Consider the following 26,971-nt stretch of genomic DNA (forward strand, 5'->3'; position numbering starts at 1 on the left):
AAGATAGACGGTCCCTGCACCTATGAGCTTACAATCTAAATAGACTAGACAGATACTTTTCTAGCTCATGGGAGTGTTGTGAGGCTAATTTCGTTAACACTGGCTCTGTACCGTATCAGATGCTAATAGATTACAACTTTTAGTGCCAAATATGTCCTCTGTAGGGTGAAAGAAATAGTTAACACACAGGGCAGTCATGCTTAAACCATTTTGTTGAAGAAACATTAAAATGTATTGGCCTTCATTATAGCACCCGTGGCAAATTTTCCCATTATTATTTTAATTAGGGAGAGCAGAGTGGTCTATTACATTAGGAGAGCCTCTGGATGCATATAAATAAATTACCACCAAAAAGTTACAGGGTGTAAAACTTAAACCTTGTTTGTGCACAGGTCAAAAGAGAGGTGTCACAAGCTGAAAATAAAAAGTTCGGGTCTGCTAAATAATTTGTTATTATACATTGTGAGAGAGAAGAAAATCTACACACACACAAAGAAGACAGATAGGTAAATTATTACCGCTAGAAATGGTCTAGAGCTGTCTGTCTATCCTGTTAACACTCCCTTGCCTTGTTATATCTGTATATAAATGAGAAACTTTTTAGTAGGAAGAAGCAAGAATAATACTGATACCAAGCATGAAAACCTCAGTACGTCTGATACAATGCAAACAAGCAAGAACATAACTTTTTATTTATCTCTAAGTGTCCCAACATCCGCCACCTACAAAATGCTATTGACCTGAGGCAAACCATCCTTGAACTGTGGACATGTCAGGTCTCACAAAGCTAAGTAGAGTCAGGTAGGAATGTGACAATACAATAATAACACTTTGCATTCCTATGTAGAGCTCTATATCCATAGAGCTCAACACACTTCACAAAAATGTGCATCAAATTATCCTCATTTTGCAGATGGGTAAAGTGAGGCATACAGGTTAAGTGTCTTGCCTAACCAAGTCAGTATAACAGCAGGAAATAGAACCCAGGTCTTCCAACTCCCACTGTAGGGATAGATTCACAGCAGTTGGATGGGAGCCTTCACATGTGCCACAGAAAAACTGCCTTGGCAATTTGCTAGATGGCACTCTTTCCTCTGAATCAATGTGTCAGCATGGCATGAAGGGGCACCAGGCTACTGAAGATGATGGCATTTGGATCTTATGAATACTGTGCTCCTTATCCTTCCTTCTGCCAGTCCTTCAAATTGTTTGTTACACCCTCTTAGTGCATCATGTCTCAAACTAAAACCTCACTACTCTATCCAAAGCTCAAGAGAGCTATTTCCAATTAAAAACATTCTAGGCTGGTAACATAATATGACTGAAATACTCAGTGCAGAGAGGTTTGCAAGGAATACTGTGTTGTGTAGTTGTGCTGAAGCTAAACAATTACTGCAAAATACCGACATACAAACATTTTGTTCCCAAAATGACGCTTCTGTAAATGAATATATTAAGGAAGAAAATAATGTTATTTTCTAAGACATAATTTAGCAAAGAGATGCATCAAGTGACTTGTTTATAGCCTTTACAAATTAGCAATGCCATTGGTTTGACCAGCGTCCCCTAAAATGAGCTCATTAAGTCTCACTGAAAATGCCATATAGCAAGTAATTGTATGATTAAAAAACCTCTATGAATTTTATGTCCAATTAGAAAAATACTCTGCAGTGTTCAGCACTTGATTTCAGTTGTGAATGTCTGCCAAAATACATTTAACTAAAGTGCACATATGGGTTAAATTAATACTCTTTGAGACAGAAGCAGTCCTGACAACAGGGAAGTCATCTATCAAAGGAAATAACTCAAAGAATTCAGCAAAATTGCTTCTTAAAAGCTCTCATAAACTGGTGGAAATATCAATGTTTATTTAAAAAATGTATTATCTCAGATGTAACTGGATGGCTTAGCGGATAAAATGATGAAGATTCTTTCATTTTTCATAGCTCCCAGCTTGACCACAGTCCATCAAGAGGGAGAATACATTCCTTGCAAAAATAAAATAGGCATTATTTTGCTTTCCTGCAATCAGAAAAAGTGGTGTGTGGGGAGGAGTAATACCTATTTAATGGAATGGGCTACAAGGAGTGAAATTTCCTTAAGGCCTAGTTTACATTGCGGGAGGTGTGGCGGGGGGGGGGGGGGGGATTGATCTAAGTTACGCAACTTCAGCTACACAAATAGCATAACTGAAGCTGATGTACTTAGATCTATTACCGCGGTGTTTTCACTGAGGTAAGTCAATGGCTGACGCTCTCCTGTCGACTCTGCCTGCGCCTCTCGCCCCGGTGGAGTACCGGAGTCGACAGGAGAGGGCTCAGCGGTCGATTTATTGCATCTAGACTGGATTGATCGCTGCCGGTTCATCCAGCGGGTAATGTAGACAAGCCCTAAGTAAGGAGCCCAGTCAGCCTTTCTGGTCTCTTAGCTCAATGACCAGTCTATACACAGATATTGTCAGACACCCTAGATTTAAACTCTCCTCTCAAACGTCCTACTATATTACCCTCTTCTGGAGCTAGTTTAAACCTAGAAAAAAAAAACTGGTACATACTCCCTTGCTTTGTCCCTTCTAGAATGTGGTCCTGCTCTTTCTCTCTCTGTAAAATATTTCAGTGCAATATTTTCAAAAGGAGGTTTTAGTACAAATATCAAAATAAATACAAAATCATGGCCAATATTACTCTCTTAATGAGTCTTTAGTGGCAGAGCTATATGTTAGAGCAGGGGGTCGGCAACCTTCAGCACGTGGCCCATCAGGATAATCTGCTGGCAGGCTGTGAGACATTTTGTTTATGTTAACTGTCCACAGGCACGGCCCCCCGCGGCTCCCATTGTCTGGGAACGGTGAGCCCAGACATGGCCCTACCCTGGACTGGACCTGCTGGGGCTGGGGGAGGGGCACCTATCCTGCAGCCCCAGCCCCAGAACTGCTGCAGTGGCCCCCACTCCCCAGGTGCTGCTGTGGGGAGAGAGAGCTGGGGGGAGTCCTCTCTCCCCACCATAGCCCCAGAGCATCCTCCTGCACCCCAAATCTCTTATCCCTGGCCCCACCCAACAGGGGCGGCTCTAGACATTACGCAGTCCCAAGCACAGCGTCATGCCACGGGGTGCGCTCTGCCGTTCGCCGGTCCCACAACTTCGGTGGACCTCCCGCAGGCGTGCCTGCGGAGGATCTGCTGGTGCCTGCGGGAGGTCCTCCGAAGCCGCAGGACCAGTGGACCCTCCGTAGGCATGCTGCTGAAGGCACCCTGCCTGCCGCCCTCCCGGCGACTGGCAGAGCGCTCCCCTCCCCCCGGCATGCTGCCCTAAGCACGCGCTTGGCGTGCTTGGGCCTGGAGCCACCCCTGCCACCCCAGAGCCCACACCCCCAGCTGGTGCCCTCACTCCCTACACCAGCCCTGAACCCCTCATCCCCAGCCCCACCCAGAACCTGCACCCCAAGCTGGAGCCCTCACCTCCTGCACCCCAACCCATTGCCCCAGCCCTGAGCCTCCTCCCACACTCTGAACCTCTCGGCCCCACCTCCACCACATGAATTTTGTTATGTGCAGCAGTACGAAGGTGTGTCACACATCACCTCCATATTGATGCACATGACAAAATTCATTCCATGCATGGGTGGGAAAAATGAGAGGAAAAATGGGCTTGCTGCTTATCCTAGCTAGCAGAGACATCCTGACTCCAGCAGAATGTTCGTCAAGCCTGTATTTACAGCTTAATGTTCCAGTCACCTTCCCAATTATGGCCACCAAGAATGAAGCAACTTACTTAGGTCAAGCGAAGCCTATAGTACATGGCCCCATTCAGAAACTAAGGCCCATATCAATAGGAATTAGGAACCTAAATGCCTTTGAGGATTTGGGCCTAAGTGACTTGACTACGGCCACATGGGAAGTGCGTGGTACAGCAGGGACTTGAACCTAGGTCTCTAGAACCTCATACTAGCTCCTTATCCAGGGGATCATTTGCCCTAACACATGCTCTTCTACTATGTCTCTCTTGTCCTCCTGCTCTTGAATCTAGATTTACCTCCTCCCAAACTCTAGCAAGCTCCTGTTTTTTCACATCTCCTCCCATTTGTATGTTATTCAGTGGCATACCATAGAGAGAAATCATAGGGCTTTGTAAGTATTTCTGAGGGGTTCATTTTCTAAAAAGACAAAGAAACTGTACCAGTATTAGAATTTATGCATAGCTACTCTACAGTCACTGCATGTTTACACTCTTACTCTCCATCCCATTGCTCATGCTTCTCCCAAATGCTAGTTGGTTCCCTTATCTTACTCTTGTCTTCACACCTTCTTCCATGCTGCTCCTCACACTCAGAGCTCCAGTCCCATACACGCATGCCAAATGACCACCATGCTTTCTTCATTTAAGCCTCACCTTGAAATACACTTTTACCGTGAAGCCTTTTAATGAGAGAAACAAGAATTTAGTTCAGTAAAAAGATATTACGTTACCTACCCTCTCTCTCTGATATCCTGTGTGCAATATGGCTACACCCCTGCAAAGAAGCCTTTTAATGATAATCCACCTGTGACCTGAAGCACCTAGGTATTCATACCCTATACATTACTGTGAAAATCTTTTGTACAAAATATGTCTTATGAGATATCATTTAAAAACTAATAACTTGCTGGTCAACAATACCATGGTAAAATGTATGTAGAAACATTATACATAAAGTTAACTCCCCCAGTATGATTTTACTAGAACATGTGAAAGACCAAGTGGCCTTGCCTAGGTAAAGGTGTTAAATAGGTTTGTCCTAAACAAAGTAATGTAGGTTTGCCTCAATTTACACATAAGCAGTGAACAGGACCACCAAAAGAGCAGGCGGGGGAGACTGGAGGAAACAGAACAATTTGCATTTTAGCAAACACCAGCAAAGGAAAAAATACAGCATGGAGCTTCCTTCATCACCAGTCTCCATGTCGCCCCCTTCTCAGCTTGAATAAACTTTACTTTGAAGGGATAACATTCAGAAGAATACATTGCAAAGATTCGCAGGTCTGGAAAGGGGGGGGGGCCAAAAAGGGAAAAACAGGTTCCCTCCCAAACAGGAGAGAAAGCAGCTATCTACCTGTCTCCAATGAGATTAAGCACGATGTGACCAAAAACAAGAGAAGCCCCATTTATATAGAAATCAGCAGAGGGATGAGGAGTCCACATGAAGGGAAGAACAGCATGAGGTTATCCTGCCTCTTGAAACAAAGTCACTGAACTTTGGACGATATAAGCAAAGACAGAAGCTATCTTTGGCATCCATCACTAGACAGACACAAGGAAATAGAACTCTTGAAAGCTGAGAAAGATGGGCCCTTCAGCCAAGGGGGAGAGGGTGGGTCTGAAGTCTCTGGAAGCTGAATATAAGTGAGACACTTGCTTAGGCAAAGAGCTTTCACCTAGCATGATAAGGGAAGCCTGCTTCTTGGTACTTCTGTAAGATCCTGACTGAGGAAAAGTCAGCTATGGCTGGGAAGAATGACTGGTGGGAGAAACCATCTTGAACAAAGCCTGTGCCTTGCTAGATTTAAAATGTTGCATACACTGACACTACATACATTCATGGGAGGGAGTCTCCCATCAGCGTGTGTAATCCAGCTTCCTGAGAGGAGGTAGCTAGGTTGATGGAAGAATTTTCCATCAAGCTAGTACTGCCTATACTAAGTCAGCATGCCTCCTTCTCTCCTGGGTGTGGGTTTTTCACACCCCTGAAAGATTCCCATGACACCATTTAAGAAAGAAACATATTTAAAGAAAATCTCTAAGATACTTTGTGACAGGACTGTCATTTAGTGTATTGGACAATTTACTATGCTCTATTTGGTTTAGATTGTGAGGGTCTTGATTGAAGTTGTGTCCACAACTTCTGCTCCTTTATTTTTCATATACTACTGGTATTCCATAAACAACAATAATGCATTGCAATACATACCTACTGAAAGTGACTCACACTTTCAATTGAGTTCGTTAGTCACAATGTCTTGGGCCATGTAGAGCAGAATTTGCTACAGAGTTCATGCCATGATGGCAGTGCCCAACATCCACTTTTCTAGCTGCTGTAAGAGTGGCTGTTGAGACACCAAAATGGTTCCCCAGTGACATTAAGCCAGCTATTGACAGCACCTTACTGTTTATTCAGTTTTTATGCTTGCATACAAAACTTTAACCTCCACTTCAGCACTTTGTGGAGCTATGGCCTCAAACTGTTATTGAAGACATACTTCCACTGATTGGTTGCCTGTAAATATGTTTTAGAGGTATATCTGGGAGAAACAGGAGCTTGCTAAATCTCCATCAAACAATTTAATGACATTAAAAGGTGTGCTGGACACTGCCAAGGGAGAGTGCACTCTAAGCAATAATCTCTAGTACGAGGCCTGTTCCTGACTCCTAATATTGTCCTTGAGCTACACGGCTGTCCTTCCACTACAGGCAAGCAGATGAACATGTGGAGTAGAAGAGAAACAAAAAACAGGAAAGCTACCAGATGTCAATTTAACTTGGAGAAAGCTACCACAAACAGAAAGGGGAAAATATACTTCAAAATGATGAAAAATTGCTTAGATGGTCGTCCAAAGTTTCATCATGAAGAGACGATGCTGTTTCATGTTGACAGAGGACTGGACTAAAAGAGAGAGTCTGACCAAAAAAACAGGTATTTTCCTATTAGGCAGCTTTTCATACTATTCAAGAGAATTTGCTGCAGTGTGTTAGATTCAGTTGTTTCAAAAAAAGACACTGTTCCAGTTTATTCTCTGCTTAAAATTATCTGGGCAGTAAAGCAGATAATATTCACTTTATAGTTTCTGAAATTGAATAAAGTAGGTATTTTAAGTAGGAGAATTAAAGGAATGTTAGCCAAATAGAACAAGGTACAATAGTTCAAGAAGAATTGCAGAAGAACTGCTGTAGGCTCATTGGATTGAGAATAACTACCCTATTTTGCACATAATTATTATGCAAATAATAATAATTGGAGAAAAATCCCTTTTATGACTTCAGTATGTTTTTAAAATGGCTTCAGCATGTTTTACAATTTAGGGTTGCAGGATTGTTAAAATATGTGCAAATTAACAAACAAGTCCATGCTGTATTATTGTGCATATGCTTATATTTTGAATAATTCTCCCAGCTGGCTCCAAGGACATGCAAACAGTGCAGTTACACATAGCTTCCCCTTATCCATATGCACCTGGGGCCAAACCTAGTTCAATCCTACTGGCTTAATTATTGTGATGCCTAAATTGAATGTCCAAATCCAACATTTGGTATACTCATATCAACACGGAAGCATATCAATAGATCCATATGGACCTATAAACACCATTCATATACACTCAAGTGCTAATCTGAGCACCCAACCACAGGATATAGACCAAAAAGACACCTGTAAGGGTGTATGAACTGGTTCTTTCAATCTATACTAGGAAGACAGCAAAAGGGCACTGCGGAAGGTCCTAAGCAGAAATTCTACACTGAGTCAAAAGAAAGAGCAAGAAACTTTAAAGGTAATACAGTTTTCTTTATTCTAATAAAGTAGGATTGGGCATTTGATTGGTCAAAAACAATTGGTCAATCGTCCATTCAAACATCAGGCAAATATTGTCAGATAATGTAAAAAATTGTCAAATGTTTTAAAGACTTAATGGTCTTCAATAGTCTTAGACTTAGATAGATACTTATACCTAATTACAAAAACCAAGTTACTTAACTGAGTTATTTTAATTCAAAAAAATGTGAAACATAAATAAATGAAGTTCTTAAATATGAAAGAATTATCACTGATTTTAGCAACATTAGGTTAGCATTTAATTGTGAATGTCATTCAAGACTGAACAGTTACCAAAAAAAAATTAATAAAACAAATAAAACAAACATATAGCAAATGTAAAATAATCTCATTTTTAAATGCATTTATGCTAAGTAGACAGCAGGCCAACTTGTCAAGCATCTTGATTTTCATCATTATCTTTCTTTATCAGTTTGATCAAATCCATCAATATCTCCTTCTTCCTCTTCCATGTTATGAATACTGAGTCAATGCTTCATCTGCCACTTTCTTCTTTAATCTTAAATTGTGAAACACAGTCACCAGCTTCCCAGCCGTGGGAAGTCTTAAGTCTATTTCTGGTTTTTAAATGGATGATTCCCCAACCTGACCAATTTTGTTCCACACAAGTGTTAAAAGAATTTCTGCCACTGCATCTAGATTGCAAGGGGGCCACAACCCTTTTCACCCTGATTAAGTAAGCTGTTTTGATTCAACTGCTGGGATACCACTCCACATTGTTTTATGACTGAACAAGCTGCTTCTTGTTTTACAGTTTGCTATCTCCATCAGAATTGTTTGTATATTCTTTGAAATTTGCAACAGCCAGTAGGCACTCACAAGCTAAATCAGGTTCATCATAAACATCTTCCTGGAAGTATGCATCAGGAAAATAGGGAGCATTATGTGTGGGAGAGATCACTCAATTTTTCTATGATATTGTTTTCTTATTTTTTTCTATTCAACTTTTATGACTGTTTTCAGTATTTCCACAAACATTTCTTAATGTTCAGGAACTTGTTCTTGGCACCAAACACTGTACAATTGTCATTTTTCTATATTGTCAATGGACTGAGCTATGGGTTCAAGCAGTGAAAAAGATCCGAAAGACATTGTCATCAAGAATGTCAGTGCAGATTACTTGGGGGCAACATCTGGCAACCTTCCTTCAACAGCTGCTGAATGAACAGCCTTCTTGCATATCTGAAGATCTTTGAGACATTTAATAGAAGATGCCCATCAAGCACAAAAAGGCTTACTCAATGTAGATGAAATTGAGTAATATTAAAAAATATATGCTGGAAAACAGATACTGGTATTTATTTGTTTTTGAAAATATTGACAATGCTTTTCACTTTTGACACACGTGATGAGAAAGTTGTCAGATCTTCAACATCACCATTGAAAAGCTGCATTGTATGGGCAGCGCATCTGTAACACAGAAGCTAGGGATACTCATTTATCAACAGAGTCCAAGCGGCTTTCATATTAGCTATTTTGTTGGTCACAATTGAAATAACTTTTCATGGACCCACTGATTATGTTTTTAACTTGTCAGCAATATGCTGGGCTATGTGGTGATGCTCAATTGTACATTGAAATGAGTAAAACATTGGTTGTGGAGCTGACACCATGAAGTTGATGACGCCCTCTTTGAAAGTATTGCTCCATCCACCAGACTCTGGAGACATGTGAGGAGCCTGTGCAATAAGAACACCGACTCTCTTTTTCACATTGTCTACTTCAGCATTCAGAAGACTTCCTTCAAGCATTTCCTACTTGATACTTTGCAAATTGGATTTAACTGATGGAAAAATTCTAGCATATAAGGATTTTCAACTATATGAAGTGGTGTATTGCGGACATAAATACCTCTAGCGAATCTACAGTCAAGTTCATTTTTCTGGTCATGGGACATTCTACCCAAAAACTCTTAATACTAATTTGATGAACGTCTGAAGACTTTACAGGAGTAGGAGTTTTTGATGCTAAAGAAGATGGAGTAACAAAATTCTTATAGGAGATGAAGAAATGGAATTAGCTTCATTTTCATTGTTACATGTCACTCATGGTGCTATCTTCATTAGTAGATTCCAAGCTTTGTGATGATGTTGCCAAAGACAAAGTAGAAGGAGAATCCACAGAATTTTTTTCCTTTCTTGCTGTTTGACTACAACAAGCTGTGTTTGAGAGTAGCTGGACACATGTCACAAGAAGTCAACAAATGTTTTCCCCATTCTATCTACATGTGTTACCTACTCAGAACAACAGAACTCCCACTGAGCTTTAACAGTTTTTCCATGATTGGGTCTAGTAAAAATAAAAAGTCCATACAAATTATTTTGGCTTTCCTGATGCTGCATAATTTTATGTCACTGTTATTAATCTCTCACTACTTCTGGAATGCTCTCTAGATTATGAAATATCTCCTGTATTTCCATCAACCAATAGCCATTCAGTTCTGGTTTTAACAGCTGGTGTTCCAGAAAATTCCAACTAATAAAAATATTTTCAGGAATGCTGCCCCTTTCCTCCCAGAACCCTGACAGACTCCCATACCATATGCAGGTAGCCTCTCCTTCCTGCAGCAAACACAATGGACTCAGCAGCAGCAGCAGCAAGAGGAATAGAGCACCAAGGGAGGGGCATCGACAGCTATGTACTGTCAACCCCCCCTCCCCCATTACCATAAAACATTTCTTATTATCAGCAAGATTTGGCTGGGGATGTGTGTGTGTGGGCAGGTGCGGGAGGGTGGGTATGACATTCAGGGGTGCAATCCAGACCAGTGAGGGTCTGTGTCACCACTTGCCCTTGACCCTGCACCTAGACTTGTCAACATTGTATTTAAAAAATAAGGGACTCTTTTCTTAGAGCCCCCACCCCACCCCTCCTCCTGATATTATCATTATTATTATTATTATTATTAAGAAGAAGAAGAAGAAGCAGTACTCACCTACATTCACCAAGCATATTTGCTGCTTTTTGCAGCACTCAGCAATTCCCAATTTTGTTGTACAGAAAGGAAAAAATAAGGGATGTCCTTTCTAATAAGGGACTGTGGGTGATAGCACTCACATCACTATTTTGTCCCCAGCTCACCTTGCCACAGAGTACATCAACAGAAAGATGTACTATTTTATGGTTAAGCAAGCGTGGGTGGATCACAGAGGATGCCTTGCCAATATCAGAGTGGGCTGGTCATGGAAGGTGCATCATGCTTGTATCCATAAGATACTCCTGAGGGAATTCTGCACAAAAAAAATTAAAAATTCTTCACAGAATATTTTAAAATTCTGCATGTTTTATTTGTCAAAATAACACAATATAATCATGCCAGTTTCAATTATTTTGGTAATTTATTTCAAAATGCAGATGCACCCTGACTTACATAATCATTCCATTCCAGAAAGCCTTGTGCAACTCAAATTTTGCATAAGTTGGAAATGTATACTCGTACATTACACAAAAATTTCTGCAACTCGAAAATCCTATTTCTGGCTTATGGGAACTTTTTCCATAAGTGCGAATTTGCATAAGTCAGGTCTTGTGTAACCTGGGGAGCATCCGTACCTGTCAGCAAGTGTGTCTGTAACAATACAGACAACAAAAAAGATTCAGGAACTGTTCTTTGACAAATAGATTCCTTACTAGGCATATTAATACAGAACTCTGAATAATAATTTGTTTAAACTACAATACAGAAACGTATTTCCCGCACCCCTCAGAAGCAGTGCAAAGGCTTGAGGGAGTCAAGGATCACAGAGGAGCTGAGGGAGAGGGAAGTAATTGCTGGTGAGCAGCCTGGAAGTGAACCTGGAGGATTGTTGGGTGTGGGTGGAAGAGTATGAAACTGTTTTTGGGGGGGGGCGGTAGGATTGTTAGGGAACCTCCCCCAAGCAGACCCTGGCTGACCCCCAGCTTTCCTCATTCAGGCAGGCACATCTGCCCCATCCCCCTGCGACTCGGCATCCCCACTCACCCACCTCCTCGTCAAGCTTCGTCCACCGCCTTTCTGGCCCATGTACCCATCCAGGAGATCTGCAGGGCAGCGACTTGGTCATCCATGCACACCTTCGCTTCCCACTATGCATTAGTGCAGCAGTCCAGAAAGGATGCAGCACTTGGTTCAGCAGTCCTTCACTCTGTGACATCTCACTCTGATCCCACCGCCAAGGTAAGGCTTGGGAGTCACCTAACTGGAATGGATATGAGCAAGCACTCAAAGAAGAAAAGACGGTTACTCACCTTTGTAACTGTTGTTCTTCGAGATGTATTGCTCATATCCATTCCAAACCTGCCCTCCTTCCCCTCTGTCGGAGTAGCCGGCAAGAACACATCTTGAAGAACCTCCAGTTACAGTAAGTAACCTCCTCTTCTGTGGTGCTGGGTGCTTTGATTGCTATGCATGTGTGGTAGTTTTACAAAAAAAACCCAACACCCTATGTGCAAATTAAAAAAGGACAATACAAACTTCTAACAAATTAATGGAACTTTAAAATTAGGAAGGCAAACATTCCTGTCCATTTCAGTGCACCAATGCAGTCCATTTTGGCTACACATAAACCACAGAGGCCACCTACACTAGGGCATTCTTGCTGGAATATTTTACAATATTTGACCATGGTTAAACAAAAGACAGTAAACTGAGTGGCTTACCAAACCTGCAATAAAATTTCCTTCTTCAGTGTAATAGGAAACCAACTCTGCAATTCTTCACCATTGGCATATGGCACCACCGATACCTAAACTCAGCCCAGAATTATTTTTGTAACAACTTGAAAGAATTCACAGAAACATTTTTGGGCCTTGTTATGACACTGTAAATACAGGATGTAAGTTAAATTTGTATACATTAAATAGTTGAGCTTAACCTCTCAGACATCTTCCCCTTTACCCTCCACATCCTGCAGTCTTGGGGGTGGATTTATTCTTTAATGTGATTGTATACTGTCAGTCCCATGTACCATAAGTACGCAGGGCAGAGACTATGTGTTTCAGACACTGCCAAACTCAATGGGACATTGGACTCTAAAAAAAAAACACCAGGTATTATTTCTCCTTGAAAAAGTCTAAAATGATTCCCCCAAACACACTTGATGCACGTTATTGCCCAAATTCTCTTCAAGCTTGAGTGCAAAATCTGAATGTGTAAAAAAAAAAATAGCACTTGAACATACAAACTATTTAATGAAATTGTAGAATTTTTAGATTGTATAAGACAGAGAGCTACGGACTTTTGCAAAAAACGGCCTTCCATTAATTCTTATGGATCATGATAGTTAGAGTTTTATAATGGGGTAGATTAAAAAGTTCTGGGGGAGAGAAAGAGAATGACAAAACAAAATAACATGAACCAAAACATTTAAAGCAATATGATGTCCTATGTTATTTGCAAGGATCTGTTGTCATTCCTACTGAGAAAGACTAGGTGCATGCAGGAGGCATCAGCACCTGCCCACTTGATGTGAAGGACCTCCTCTCAACTCAGCAGAGGGCTGTAGGTGGCGGCCACTGTTGACCCAGCAGAAGTGCTTCCACACACTGCAAACTTTTTTGAGGCAGTGAAGCTGATGCTGCTCTGAGAAAGCAGCAGTTCTGAAGATGGAAGCTGCAGTTAGCCTGAACACCATTTGTGCATCATCACCACGTCACCTCCAACAATGTTCGGGGGTGATGAATTTCTTCCTATCCCACCAACGGCTCTGTTTCAGGTGATGGCAGCAACCCCTTCCTGACAGTGCTCAAACAGGGACACACCTGGGGAATTTCTCTACAAGCTATTGCAATCTGAAGCCGTAAGATTGCTAGTGAGAAGGGCCTAAATTGCCTATTACTAGAGGCTAGCAGATGACATACACCTCTTCCTTCTATACTACAACCCCAGTTCAACAAACTTGCACTGCAAGGAGAGTTTCACTCCCCACATTTGAACAGGCCTGCAGTTTTTGGAAGGAAAGGAATGTAGCCTTTTATTTTATTTAATGTGAATTTTGTAATGTGGTATTACACCACCATGGGTTTGGCTCTGGTGGCTACAGTTTCAAGCTTAACAGAGTGAAAGTTGCCTCTGCTACTTGCTTCGGACTTAGAGTCTCTTGGAACACATAAAGACCAAGGGTAGTGACCACACATACATTCACAAGAACAAGGTCTAGTCTATTTTACAAGTTTTATTAAAGTTACAATTAAAGTTATGATTACCAAAGCATATAGAAATTCTATACAGACCTATAAACAAGTTACAAACATAGTTGTACTCACATCCTCCTAGAAAGTGTTAGGCTCTGATAGGTCTCTCATGGATTGATCATCAGTAGAGGGATGGTTCCTGCTGGAGTTTCCCAGAAGGAGCTCAATTTTCCCACTTTTTATAATGTGATTCTGACTATGATGCATTAGCATTTATGCACATTATGTACTCTGTGATTAGGGCATGTGTTAGAAAAATCTGTCTACTGGGTGCAAGCAAAAAATACTCTTACTATTAATTTTTCACAATATCACCTTTTCTCATAATCTTAGGGAATCGGGTTATTCTTCGGTCACTTACTTATATCAGCATTTCTTATCTCCCAAGCCTGAAATAGCTAAGCTAAAATCTTGCAGGCCTCAGCCTACAGGCCTTGCGTTTCAACCCTACTTAGATACCTAATACATGATTATTCCCTCTACATACTGATCAATCTTATACTTCTATAATCTTAGAACTTAACTCTATTTAGCATACAATTATTATATATGACATAATATGTTACTTATAACATCACAAAATAAATGAACAATAAACTGAAATCACTGGCTACAGGAATTAGTTCCGTCACTTATCAGATATTACTTTTCTGTGCTTGAGCTAGTTTTGGGATATCCAGAGAGACTGTAATAACCAAAAAGGCAAAGTGCTATAGCTCGTGATTCTTCAGCAAACCGTTGACAATGTATATAATTTATATACCATATATTCCATGTTTTAAATGCATTTGGTACTCATTTAATAAATAAATTATTGAATGATTTAATTATTTTCAGTTTTATTATAGGAATCTGTTGTCTTTAGACATGATTCCACCCCACTCTGATTGGTCCTCCCAGAGCCTTTTGGCTGAGGATTTGATCTTCCAAGGCAACGAGCATCCTCAACTCTCACTGAAATCCAAATGAGGTTCAGGACTTAACACCCTGAAAATCAAAATACTTTTTATTCAGGTGACTAAGTATAGTTAAGTTTCGCTTTAATCAGCCAAGTTTGAAAATGTTGGCCAAGTTTTCATTGTAGATGCAGGCTTTTGTCACTAAGTGCTTCAGCTAGCCCAGTGTTTCTCAAACTGAGGGTACTCAAGGGGGTCTGTGGGCCCCGCTCCCCCTCTCTCCCAGCACCTCCTGCATGCTGGGAAATAGCTGTTCTTGGGAGAAGGGGTGGAGGGGATGAAATGGGGGCCTGTGGGCTAAGTGGGAGGTTTGGGGGTCCGTGAAAAAATAAAATAAAAATGGGGGTCCTCAGGTTGCTAACGTTTCAGAATCACTGAGCTAGCCCATGGTTTAAAAAGACATGAAAACCTAAACCAGAACAAAAAAAAAATCAAAGAAAGTTTCAAATATTTTTATTTGTAAAGTCATTGTAAGTTTCTGGAAAAAGTAATAAAAGTAATAAAGCAATAAAGTTTTTAAAACATTCAGCGATTCAATGTGAATGTGCGATTCAACATCTTTATTGCTACAAATACTAAACACAAAATTCCCTAACATATATTGAAGCTCAGGGCTGAAAAAAAGATGACTTCATAGCTTATTTAAAAATATATACCTATGTATTTCAGGATTACCATTATCTCCATGGTCCAGTTTGATTAAGCAATTAATGGATCATCCTGAATTGCAAAAACAATTACAAAAATTTCAGAAAAATGCCCAAAGGTTATGATTACTTTTCACCACTCTACTAAACAAATGGAACAAGTGATGGAGCATAGAAAAAGTGACACCAAACATAGTTGGTGGGTACTCACTTCAGGGATGGTCTCCCACAGCAACAGAATTCTTTAATGTAATTTTACATTCTATTGTGATAGTCTTAGAAGAATAAATTGAGGATCAATTTATGGTTATAGGTAAGCCAGTACTGGAGTGCCTTGGGTCCAAATTTTGAGGCAACAGCTGATGAAACAAGCCATGATGTTGTTGTGAAGCAAAGGCACAAGATAGCAGACCTCTTTGAGTCCAAAACCATTGTGAGACCCCAGTGTGAAACGGAAGTTCTGGCAATAGATCCTGCAAAGTTTGACATCGGAGTTTCACCATTATCTGAGGAGTGGAAGGATTGCCTGAGGAAGAAATTTTCTGAAAGATCCAAGATATTCTCACTGCATGAGTGGGATGTGCAAAAGGAGTGAAACACATCAGACTACAAGACTCCTGACACTTTAGGGAGAGATCTAGGAAGATTGCTCTCTCAGAGATGGAAGATGTGAGACATCATCTTCAAGACTCACTCACTCATGCCTATCACCCCAATCGGGGTATGGGCCGCCAACCACAGATCTCCAGAGTCCTCTATCATGGGCCATTCGCTCTAGCTGGTTCCAGGTATAGCCCATTTTTTTGCTATCAGCCTGAAGGTCGTGTCGACAGGTGTTTCTTGGACGGCCTCTTTTCCGCTTGCCTTGGGGGTTCCACCGCAGTGCCTGTCTGGTGATGTTAGTTGGCTGTTTACTTCTTAGTGGCTTCCTCACGGCTTTTACCACCCAGCGTCATGCATCTTCGAGTTGAAGACCGTTCTTTTTCCAGAGTAAAAGTCTCTGTTGTCTCTATTGTTGGTGTTTCTGTAGCAGGTTGATTTTTTACAAGGTGGAGTTGCTAGCCCCACGCCCAACCCTCCTCCTTTATCCTGACTTGGGACAGGCAGATGGCCCCAAAGGACCTCTCTGGTGGAGTTATCTTCAAGAGCTGATGGTGAATTGCAACATTACAGAGTCTCACAGGCCGTATGGCTCACCCAGTGTGGTGATCCATAAAAAGAATGGGAAAATCTGGATGTGTATTGACTACCGCACCTTAACAGCCACACTGTAGTTGACCAGTACACTATGACTCAAGTACAAGATGCCTTGGATTGTTTGCTGGGGAGCCAGTGTTCGCAGTATTGGATCTCCAAAGTGGATACTACCAGATCCCACTGGGAGCAGAATATAAGGAGAAGACAGCCTTCATCTGCCCAGTTAGGGTTTTATCAGTTTGAATGCATGCCTCAAGGGATTTTTGGAGCAACTGCCATATTTCAATGTCTTATGGAGAAAGTTGTGGGAGCCATGAACTTACTGCAAGTCTTAGTTTATTTGGATGACCTTAAGGTATTTGGAAGAACCTTGAGGGAACATGAAGAAAGATTTCTTAAAAGTGCTTGACAGGTTGGAGGCCTATGGACTGAAGCTTTCAATTGCTAAATGCCAGTTTTGCAGAACATCAGTGAAGTATGTGGGTCACATCATGTCTCAAGAGGGTGAGAGTACTGATCCGGATAAAATAGAAGCACTTCTTACATGGCTGTGCCCAAGTAACTACAGAGAGCTTAAGACTTTTCTCAGATTTAGTGACTACTATTGCAGGTTTGTGAAGAATTATGCTATCATCATGAAGTCTCTCAATGATACCCATTGACAGGATACCCTTCCAGAAGAACAAATCTAAGACCAAAAGTAAGGGGAGGTCCCAAGACCTCCTAAACAGAGACACTATGGTCACTTAGAGCCCTTTAGAGCATGATGGGATGAGAAAGGTGAAAGGGCTTTTTGAGAAATCATTAACTGTCCTACTCATGTTTCAGTCCTAGTCTTTGCTGACCAAGCCATTTATCCTTATATACAGATGCCAGTTTGGAAGGTTTAGGAGCGGTCCTATATCAGGAAGTTGAAGGCAAACATAAACCTGTGGCCTTTGCCAGCTGAGAGTTGTCTGATACTGAGACTTGCTACCCTGTCCACAAGCTGGAGTTCTTGACCTTGAAATGGGCCATCACTGAGAAGTTTTGTGACTACTTGTATAGTGCTCAGTTTCAAGTGTGGACAGACAATCCGCTGACTTACATGCTAATAAGTGCTGTCGGAGAAAAACTTAGTTCTCACTTTTTGGTTGGGTGCAGCAGAGTCAGATACTTTATTCTGTTTAGCAGCTACAGCAGGGAGAGTGTGCACTAGGACATAGGGTCTCCCCTTCCTAGACAGGTCTCTCAACAGGTAAACAATTATAGCAAGCATTTATACTTTTGTTACAGACAATAATAAGCAACAGCTGCATTTTGTTTATACATAGGTCATCCTGATATCTTGTTTTTCTCACTTAAGAGACTCCAGTCTACATTTCGTATTATCTACACAAGGTCAAAACAACTTCTCACACAGTTCTTGTCCATTCGCCTCATACAATCCTCGCTTCTACAAATCTCGTGTTATTAGGGTCACAGTTAGCCTAACTCTTGCTAACAGAGACTGTCATGCATTAAGATCCCCTACAAATTCCTGTCAGTTCTTTCTCTACTTCCACAGTGCTAAGCTGGATGCCACAGGGCAGCGATGAGTGCCACCTTGGCTAGCTATGAGTCAGCATTCAGTACCGATCAGGGAAAAGTAATTTAGATGTGAATGCATTGTCCTAGCATCTGCAGGCATCAGAAGTTGCTGTGATTCCAGTGGATGGAATGAGAGCTATTTGCAGTGAGAGTTGTCAAGAGCCAGAGGCCCAGAAGAGTCTTTATGGTTGTGTTGCAGAAATTCTGGGCCTACCCCCTGAAAGTGTGCCACCTGCCTCAGTGAACTATATTGCATTGGACCAATCTCTGTTGCCCTGCAATACTGCCAACTGGCAAAAAGCCCAACTGTAAGATACTGACATTTGTGTCACACAACTTGCATAAAGAGAGTGGCGAAATCCTGCTCTCAGAGGTAGATGGAAATTATTCCATCTACCTCTGAGAGTAAACTTCTATTGAGGGAATGGAGAAAACTAAAACTGATATGGTGAGCGCTACACTGAATCACAGCACATCCTTAAAAAAAAAATCAACGAATGCAACTAGTGCTACCAAAAGAGTACAGAGCCCTGGCCATGAGGGCCCTGTATGATGACTTTGGACATTAGGGAGTGGAGAGAACCCTGGAACTTATTCGTAGTAGTTCTATTGGCCTCAGATGGCTGAGGACGTTTGCAAGAAATATGAGACATGCGCTCGATGTGTTCAAAGAAAAAACTCTGCTCACTAGAGAAGCGTATCTGAAGAATATCACCAGCAGCAAACCTTTGGAGCTGGTATGCATTGATTTCTTGTCTTTAGAAGTTGACAGGAGGAATGTTGGGAACCTTTTAATAGTGACTGACCATTTTACATGGTATGTGCAGGGAAAACCCACAGGGGGCCAGAAGGCCACCATAATTGCTCGAGTGTTATGGGAGAAATACTTTTCACAGTGTATGGATTCCCGGCTTGGATACTCTCTGACCAAGGACAGGACTTTTTGAGAATCACCTTCTGGGTGCTGATGTTACCAGAGGTTGTTTTTTTTTCCCACTTGCTTGACGCCTGTGTAAATTGCAGTACCCTGGATAGGGATACTGACAGCGGGGGAGGGGGAACATTGGGAGTAATTTATCTCTCTCAATTAGCATTTCAAAGGTAGTGTTAGCATCAGAATGCTTTAGTTTGTAGGGGACAGTAGTTAGTTTTAGGCTAGATGCTTTAGGTCAGTTATAATTAATGATAATTTGCAGCTAAAACTTCAAAATGGTGGACACATTAAATTTCTATTCGGAATTCCCAAGATGGAGGACAGACTAAATTGAACAATAGCATGCAAAGAATAAAGGTTGAACAAAATTCAGGAGTATGACTCAAAACACTTGCAGAGAGCGGGGCAGGTGGAGGAGTAGCTATGACAGGGGTGGCCAACCAGTGGCTCCAGAGCCACATGCGGCTCGTCAGAGGTTAATATGCGGCTCCTTGTATAGGTGCCAACTCCGGGGCTGGAGCTATAGGCGCCAACTTTCCAATGTGCTACAGGGTGCTCACTGCTCAACCCTTAGCTCTGCCCAAGCCCCACTCCACTCCTTCCCCCAAAGCCCCTATCCCTTCCTTTGAGTCTGCTGCACCCTTGCTCCTCCTCCTTCTCCCTCCCCTCCAGCCTCCTGCACACCACTAAATAGCTGATCGCAGCGGGCAGGAGGCACAGAGATGGAAGGTTAGGTGCTGATCAGTGGTGCTGCTGGCGGGTGGGAGACACTGGGGACAGGAGCACTGCTGATGTGTTACTGTGGCTCTTTGGAAATCCACACTGATAAATTCTGGCTCCTTCTCAGGCTCAGGTTGGCCACACCTGGGCTATGATGTCAGCATGAAGCTGATTGGCTGAATGGGTTGCCACCCACGCAGGGAACAGGCAGCTTGAAAGGTCAATCAATCAGAGAAGGCCAGAAAACTGAATATAAGAAGACAGTTGGCAAACTAGTGTGTGTGGTTGGAGAGAGAACTGAGAAGAAAGGAGACCAGAAGGTGAAGATCAGCAATAGACCAGCAGTAGCAGAGGGAGAAGATAATGAACAGCAATAGACAGAGCCAAAGGACCATCATGATCAGAGGGAGTGAAAGAAGTGTAAGTCTGATTGTTGTCTATTTTAAAAGACTGCTTGTGTGTGAGAGAGAGAGAGAGAGAGAGAGAGAGAATAAAGCTGGATGCCTGCTGCTGAGTGAGCATTGCTCTATCCCATCCTGTGAGCAGCTGGCCGCTGCTTGCAGAATAGTAATTGTTAATTGTTTCGTGTTTCTTTAATGCTATATTGTAGTACTATTTTATGCACATGCATTGGGTACTTGTATGTTACACTGTAATGAGTCTAAGGTTATTGCATTATAGGCCTCATGCATATGTATGAAAGGTTCAGTGTATGCCGATATTGCAATATTCTCTTGTACCATTTAAATACATGATCTTTAAAAATAATCCAATTTTGCCTTATTGCTTAATATACACTTTAATTTTTTCCCTCTCTTTTTCTTTTCTTCCTTTACTAGATATATTGTAACCACCTGACTTTCTCTTAATAAGACTTTGTTTTTGAAGCATTACTCCTGGTGTGCCTATTCTTGATCGGAGGGCTGTATCTGTGTCCTTTCCAGGGTTAGCAGGATTAACCTGCTCTGGGGAGTCCTTTGCGGGTCAGAGGCAGGCTTCCTGGCAATATCCTGGAAATTCCCTTAGGGTGGGTCACTACCTTTCTCCCCATTTGGGAAGAATACATTAACAAATCAATTTATAATTATAGGCAGACCAATACTGAAGTGCCTTGGGTCCAAACGTTGGGGTAACACTGAGGATTTTAGGAATTAAGAAGTCCAGGACAATGCCTTATCACCCACAAGGTGATCCTAAACCAGAGTGGTTTAATTGAACTCTGTTGGATATGCTGGGGACTTTATGGCCAGAGCAGAAAGCAATTGGAGCCATCATGTTGCATTTTTGGTGGATGCCTACAATACCACAAAGAACGATGCTACAGGAATCATCCCTTATCTCTTGATGTTTGGGCAAGAATCAAGATTACCCATAGACTTGTGCTTTGGCATGTCAGAGGATGGAAATAGGTACAAGATGCATCAGCAGTATGTTTCTCGACTAAGAGAAAAGCTGCTGAATGCTTATCGTTAAGCTAAGGCTGCTACCCACACGAACTCAGATCGTAACAAGCACCGATATGATGCTAGGGTGTATTTGCAGGATCTCCAGCCAGGGAATGGAGTTCTCCTGTGAAATTTGGGTGTTGCTGGCAAACAGAAGATTGCTGACAGATGGAAGACAATATCTTACCTGCTGGTGAAAAAGCTGGGAGATCTGCCAGTCTACAAGATTAAACCTGAGATGAGACTAGGGCAAATAAATACATTACACAGAAACCTCTTACTACCTGGGGGAGAACAGGTAGGCACCTTTTATGGAATGGACCATGATATGGTACCTGGATGGAAAAGAGGTGCTACACCAAATCCATCACCCAACATGTGCAGTAGGTCCCCTCGGGCTAACCCACCCCTATTTAGTGCATATGAGAGTGAGTCTGAAGAGGAGGACACTACCATGGTGTACCCTAGACTGGAGACCAGATTTTGACCTTAAAGGAACGAACTGAGGGTGGTTGGAGATTCCTATGATTGGTGTAGCAGGGTGTCAACCCCCCATTTTATAGCCAACCTTAACCCTCCTACAAGGAAAGTGGGTGGTAATAAGGTCTCGGCAATGGATTTGCTGGAGGGACCTGGATGGAAAAAGAGGGGGAGCTGCATGGAAGTAGCATTTAAGCCTGTTGCTGGCACACCCATACCAACAATGAGACCAGCTTGGGATAATGAGCTTGTTCCACCAACACTCCCAGACCTCCTGGAAGAAAAAACAAGCCTATGATGATGCACCTAGGCTGTTGGACATTGGGGACATACAGATGGAAGGTGTCCATGGTGCCCTGTACCTTCCAGTACCAGAACAGCAGATGCACATCTGATCAAAAAGTTCACAAAAGGATCAGTTTGAGAGATAACTTTCTTAACCTGGCTGCAGTATACCCGTAACAAGCCTGGGTCTTTTCTACAGTGCAACAAACAAGTGATGTCAGATTCAGGGCAGGTGCAAGGATGTTTCACGCCCTAGGCCCTTGCCCCCCCTCCCCCACCTAATTTAATCTTCTATATAGCCATTTAATCCTATAATATACATAAAGAAAAGGGAGTAGAAAATCTTCAAAACTTTGAATGAGACAGACCCTTTAATTGAAACATCTTAACCCAGCAGCACCAGTTTCCTTATCTCAAAAATTGGACTCAGTTGTGACCAGTTTCCTATAATATAATTCTAGAGCATAGCTTTGACCTCTTAACATATATTTTTCAGTGAAGAGAGTTAAAAAAAACCCTATAATCTCAATTACTTCCTTAATAAATTATTCTCTAATTATTCTCTATTTATTCTCCTGAATTGCAGGAAACAAACTATTTAGAGAGGATATATTAAATGGAGAGCATGTCATAATGAGGAGTCTAAAGGACAAAAAACCCACTAAGATCTAAGGAGATCAGAACACAGATAGCCATTTAGAAAAACACACTGTTCAAGTTTAATTCATAAAACATGGATATTGAACATCTGGTATCTTCAATGCACAATTAAGTATTAATAGCCAGCAGTTTGCGCACAAGCCCCAAACACTCAATTCACAGCAAGACTCTCGCAAGTCACTGCACCTCATGAATTTTAATCCACAAATAAAGCAACATAGCCTGGTAGTAGTAAAAATAGGGAGGTAGCAACAGCTCCTCCACCTTTTTTATGATTAAATCCCAAGCAGCCTATCCTTCATCCTTCTTGGGCCTAACTATCTTACTTGCACCTAAGATTTTCAAGGCCTATATAATTCCAAGGCTTAACCAAGGACTGCAGCCCCATACAGGCTACTGAACAAGGATACAACCTCAAGTCCTTTTGCAGGAAAGTGGATAGCAGACTTACCCTGCACGACTTCCCCTAATTAAACCTATCCAAAAACAAAACAAGGAAGAAGTGGAACTAACATTCCATTTGCTGCCATTGATACTGGAGAAATTTTCTAGCTTTCATTTTGTGTGCCTAGTCTCTATTCTGAATATGCAGGAGTCACTCCACCCTACAATGGAAGTTGTAGATCATGAACATGCTCACTACAAATTTGGAGCACGTGCCCGGTAGTAAAATTGCATAAAATGAGGTATGGCCATGAAATAAATGGTCTGAAGCATGAGTAGTAGGGTCAGATGAGGTAATCATGCCTCTGAAGTAAAAAACAACATGAGTGAGCATGTGTAGAATGAGAATGTATAGCGATGAGTATGTGCAGTCTGAAGATGAGGTAATGTGTGTAGGGTTGCCAATTTTGGTTCAACAAATTCCTGGAGATTTAATCACATGACATAATCTTTAATTAAAGATTAATCTTTAATTCCTGGAGACTCCAGGGCAATCCTGGAGGGTTGGCAGCCCTAAATGTGTTAGTGAGCATGCTTAACAGGGCTAAGAATAGCACTATAAAAGAACACTCAAACAAAACAGAATATAAGGCAAGCGATCGGCAGGGAGTTGTTCAGTTGGAAGCCAGTGAGAAAAGCTGCTGGAAACGACTCACCAAGACGACAGAGGAGTAGCTGAAAGGATCAAAGAGTTCCAGGGAGAGAGTAACAGATTAGAATCCTAAGGAGAGCACTGCTGAGAAAACACTTCAGCAAGCAGCAACATTTGTGACAACACAGCAGAATCAACAGATAGTGTAAGCCTGTTAATTAGCATAAAGTATAGTTTCATATTAGTATGCATGAGTATGTGAATGAATGGTAAATTGTAATTTTCTTATGTAAAATTTAAAATATAGGTTAAGAATTGCTGTCTAGGGCCAGCCTTTGGGATGGGCTGTCCAGACCCCTGCCCAGGGCAGCCTGCCAAAGAGGGTGCCACGCACAGGGTTTGGATTCCCACCTGACCCACTGAGGTTCCGCTGGACTGAGGGAGGCAGCAGGCAGGCAGGCAAGCAGCAGTGTTGGAGAGGGAGTGGGGGGGGAGACACCTGAGTTGCAGGGGGCAGTTGGACGACCAGCCTTCCGAGCCAGGTGATTAGGGTTCCTCCTCCCCCATGCTCCACCGCTGCTGTTCCTGTTCCCTGCCCCCTTCCTCCATGGAGCCGCCCCTGGCCACTCTATGCTGGGAACATCCTCCTGTCTGCTGGGGCAGGGGGGCTGATGTCACTTGCTGAAATCACTTGCTGTGGGACCATAGTTTCTGCCCAGCCTTCTTCAGCAAGGCAGTTCCCCCACTAAGAGCTGACAATCACTGAGAGCTGAAAATCACTAAGAATTGAGTGGAACCTCAAGAGACTGACCTGCAGAGTTAACAGCAAAGAGGCAGGTATTGGCAGAAGGTGACAGATGGCGGGTGGAGCAGAGCGGCGGATGGAATAGAGCAGAGCAGTGACTGGCAGGGCAGCCAGCAGAGCGAAGCAGTGGCTGGCCAGCAGAACAATGATGCCAGATCAAGTACTCAGATGTCAGAGCAAGCAAAGTGTGTTCTTCCCTCCCACTCCGGGTGGGAGGTGAACACCCACAAATGTACCTCTGAACCATGGAGTCCTCACCGATCATGGACAACCACTGTGAGTGGGGTGTGGTGAGGGAGCAGAGACGAACATGGTAAAGAACCTTTTGGTTGTAGAATTCAAGAACTTGAGGCAGAAGACTCTGCCCCATGCACTCTGGGTGGTGTTCTGCTCATGGTGTTGTGTTTATGCACCCTGCTTGCAGCATTTTTCCTAATTAATGTCAGCTGACTTCCCTGCTGTATTCATCAGATAGAGGAGCTGAAAGAGAGTTTCTCTGATTTAAGAAGCAACAAAATAAATGGCTTCAGTCAGGTGCTGAAGCTAACTGATGAACTAATGGAGAAATGTGGTATTAAGAACGAGGACGTAGCTTTTTCTCGAAAGAGAAAATTACCAAGCCATCTGGAAGATTCAGTTGTGAATTCATTTCTGGGAAAATCAATCAAGGTGCGTTCTGACGAAGATTTGAGAGCAACATGGAACCAAATTCTGGATTGTCAACGTAATGAAGTGAACTGTCTGCCACTTTCAAAATGACTTGTGGCATCATGAAAGCTGTGGCTGCATACTTGCCAAAATCAGACACATTCAGCCCAGTGATGAGATGCCAAAAAATTACCAACCGGCTCCCTCCTCCTCACCCCACGAGGGGGTCGTGGCTCCTCCCCAACCCACGGGACTCCTGCCCCATTTAACCCCCCATGTTCCTTGACGCCACCCCCCCGGGACTCCTGCCCCATCCACCACCCAATCCGTCCTCTGACTGCCCCCTGCCGCCCCATCCAATCTCTTCTCTCATTCCTGATGGCACCCCAGGACTCCTGTCCCCATTCAATCCCCCTGTTCCTTGCCCTCTGACCGCCCCGACCCCTATCCACATACCCCTGAACTCCCCTGCCCTCTTCCAACACCCTCACCCTGCCCCCTTACCGCACTGGAGACCCGGCCAGGGATGCTGGGTCAGGCTGGAGCCGCTCAGCCGGGGCCGCTTGGCTGAGGGTGCCCAGCCAGACTCGGGGCCAGGCCGGAGCCACGCCGCCCGGCCAGCCGGAGTCAGGGCCGGGGCGCGCCACCTGGCTGGGGCCAGGGTCAGAGGTGGGCCAAGCCACCAGGGCCAGAGCCGGGCCGTGTTACCGGAGCCGGGTCGGGACTGAGCCACGCTGCCCAGCAGGACCTGGGGCCGGGGCGCCTGGCTGGAGCTGGGCCACACCACCTGGCCGGGACCAAAGCCGGAGCAGGAGCCAGCGCCACCTGGCCGAGGCCAGGGAGCTGGGCCATGCCGCCCCTACCCAGAGCCCTCCTCACTTCCCCGCCACACACACACCTGTGCAAAGCTGCCCTTCTCATCCCTCCCAGGCTTCCCACATACAGGGGAGGAGGCAGAGGTGAGCTGGGGCTGGAGGCGGGGCAGGGAGCTGCTGGAGCTTTACTGGTTGTTAAATTTAAAAGCCCATTTAGAACCAGTTGTCCCGCATGGGACAACCGATTCTGAAAGGGCTTCTAAATTTAACAGCTGATTCCCGTGAACCGGTGGGAACCGGCTCCAGCTCACCACTGATTTGGCTATAGAGAGCCTCAGGTTGGCAACGTGTCCATACATGGACACAAGTATCTGTTGTAAAAATTTTGAGGTCTGTGGCATGGGGGGGTGCTCACTTGGGGCGGCACAGCTCCCCACAAATGGCTCCCCATCCCTGCCGTTGCTGGCAGAGGGGAGGCGCAGCCAAGCAGCATGCTGCCTCCGTCTCCCCTTCCCAAGTGCTGACTCTACTCTCAGCCCATTGCAACAGCAGGGATGGGGAACCGCCCAAGGTGCTAAGAAAGAGATTGTTTGTAGCTGTTGGCACTGTAGGTCTCTGTAATGAAATGGATCCCTACACAATTATCCACTTTTGCCCACTCTCCCATGTTGGTAGGCTATGTAGAACAGGGCCATCTCAGCAGGAGCACCAGGAGGCACTGAACCTGATGGGAGCATAATTAATCCCAGACACACAGGATTAAAACTCCCACTGCCTCATCCCTTCAGGGTAAGTTGCTTGCTCCTTACCCTCCTGCATCTGACCAGTGGGCAGGCCACCCATGACCCTGCCGCCTCCTCAGCCCCTTTTGTGCCCAAGGAGTCCCACAAGGCTCTGCTGTCACAGAACATGGAAAAGTGGAGCAGGAACTACATCGCTGTAAACCTGTAAAAAGTAGTTATTTTTTAAAAGTATTCATAATTCAAAAGCATTTCTTCCATATTTAATAAGTGTATAAACC

Source organism: Gopherus evgoodei, chromosome 1 (assembly GCF_007399415.2).
Source record: "Gopherus evgoodei ecotype Sinaloan lineage chromosome 1, rGopEvg1_v1.p, whole genome shotgun sequence".
NCBI classification, from domain to species: domain Eukaryota; kingdom Metazoa; phylum Chordata; order Testudines; family Testudinidae; genus Gopherus; species Gopherus evgoodei.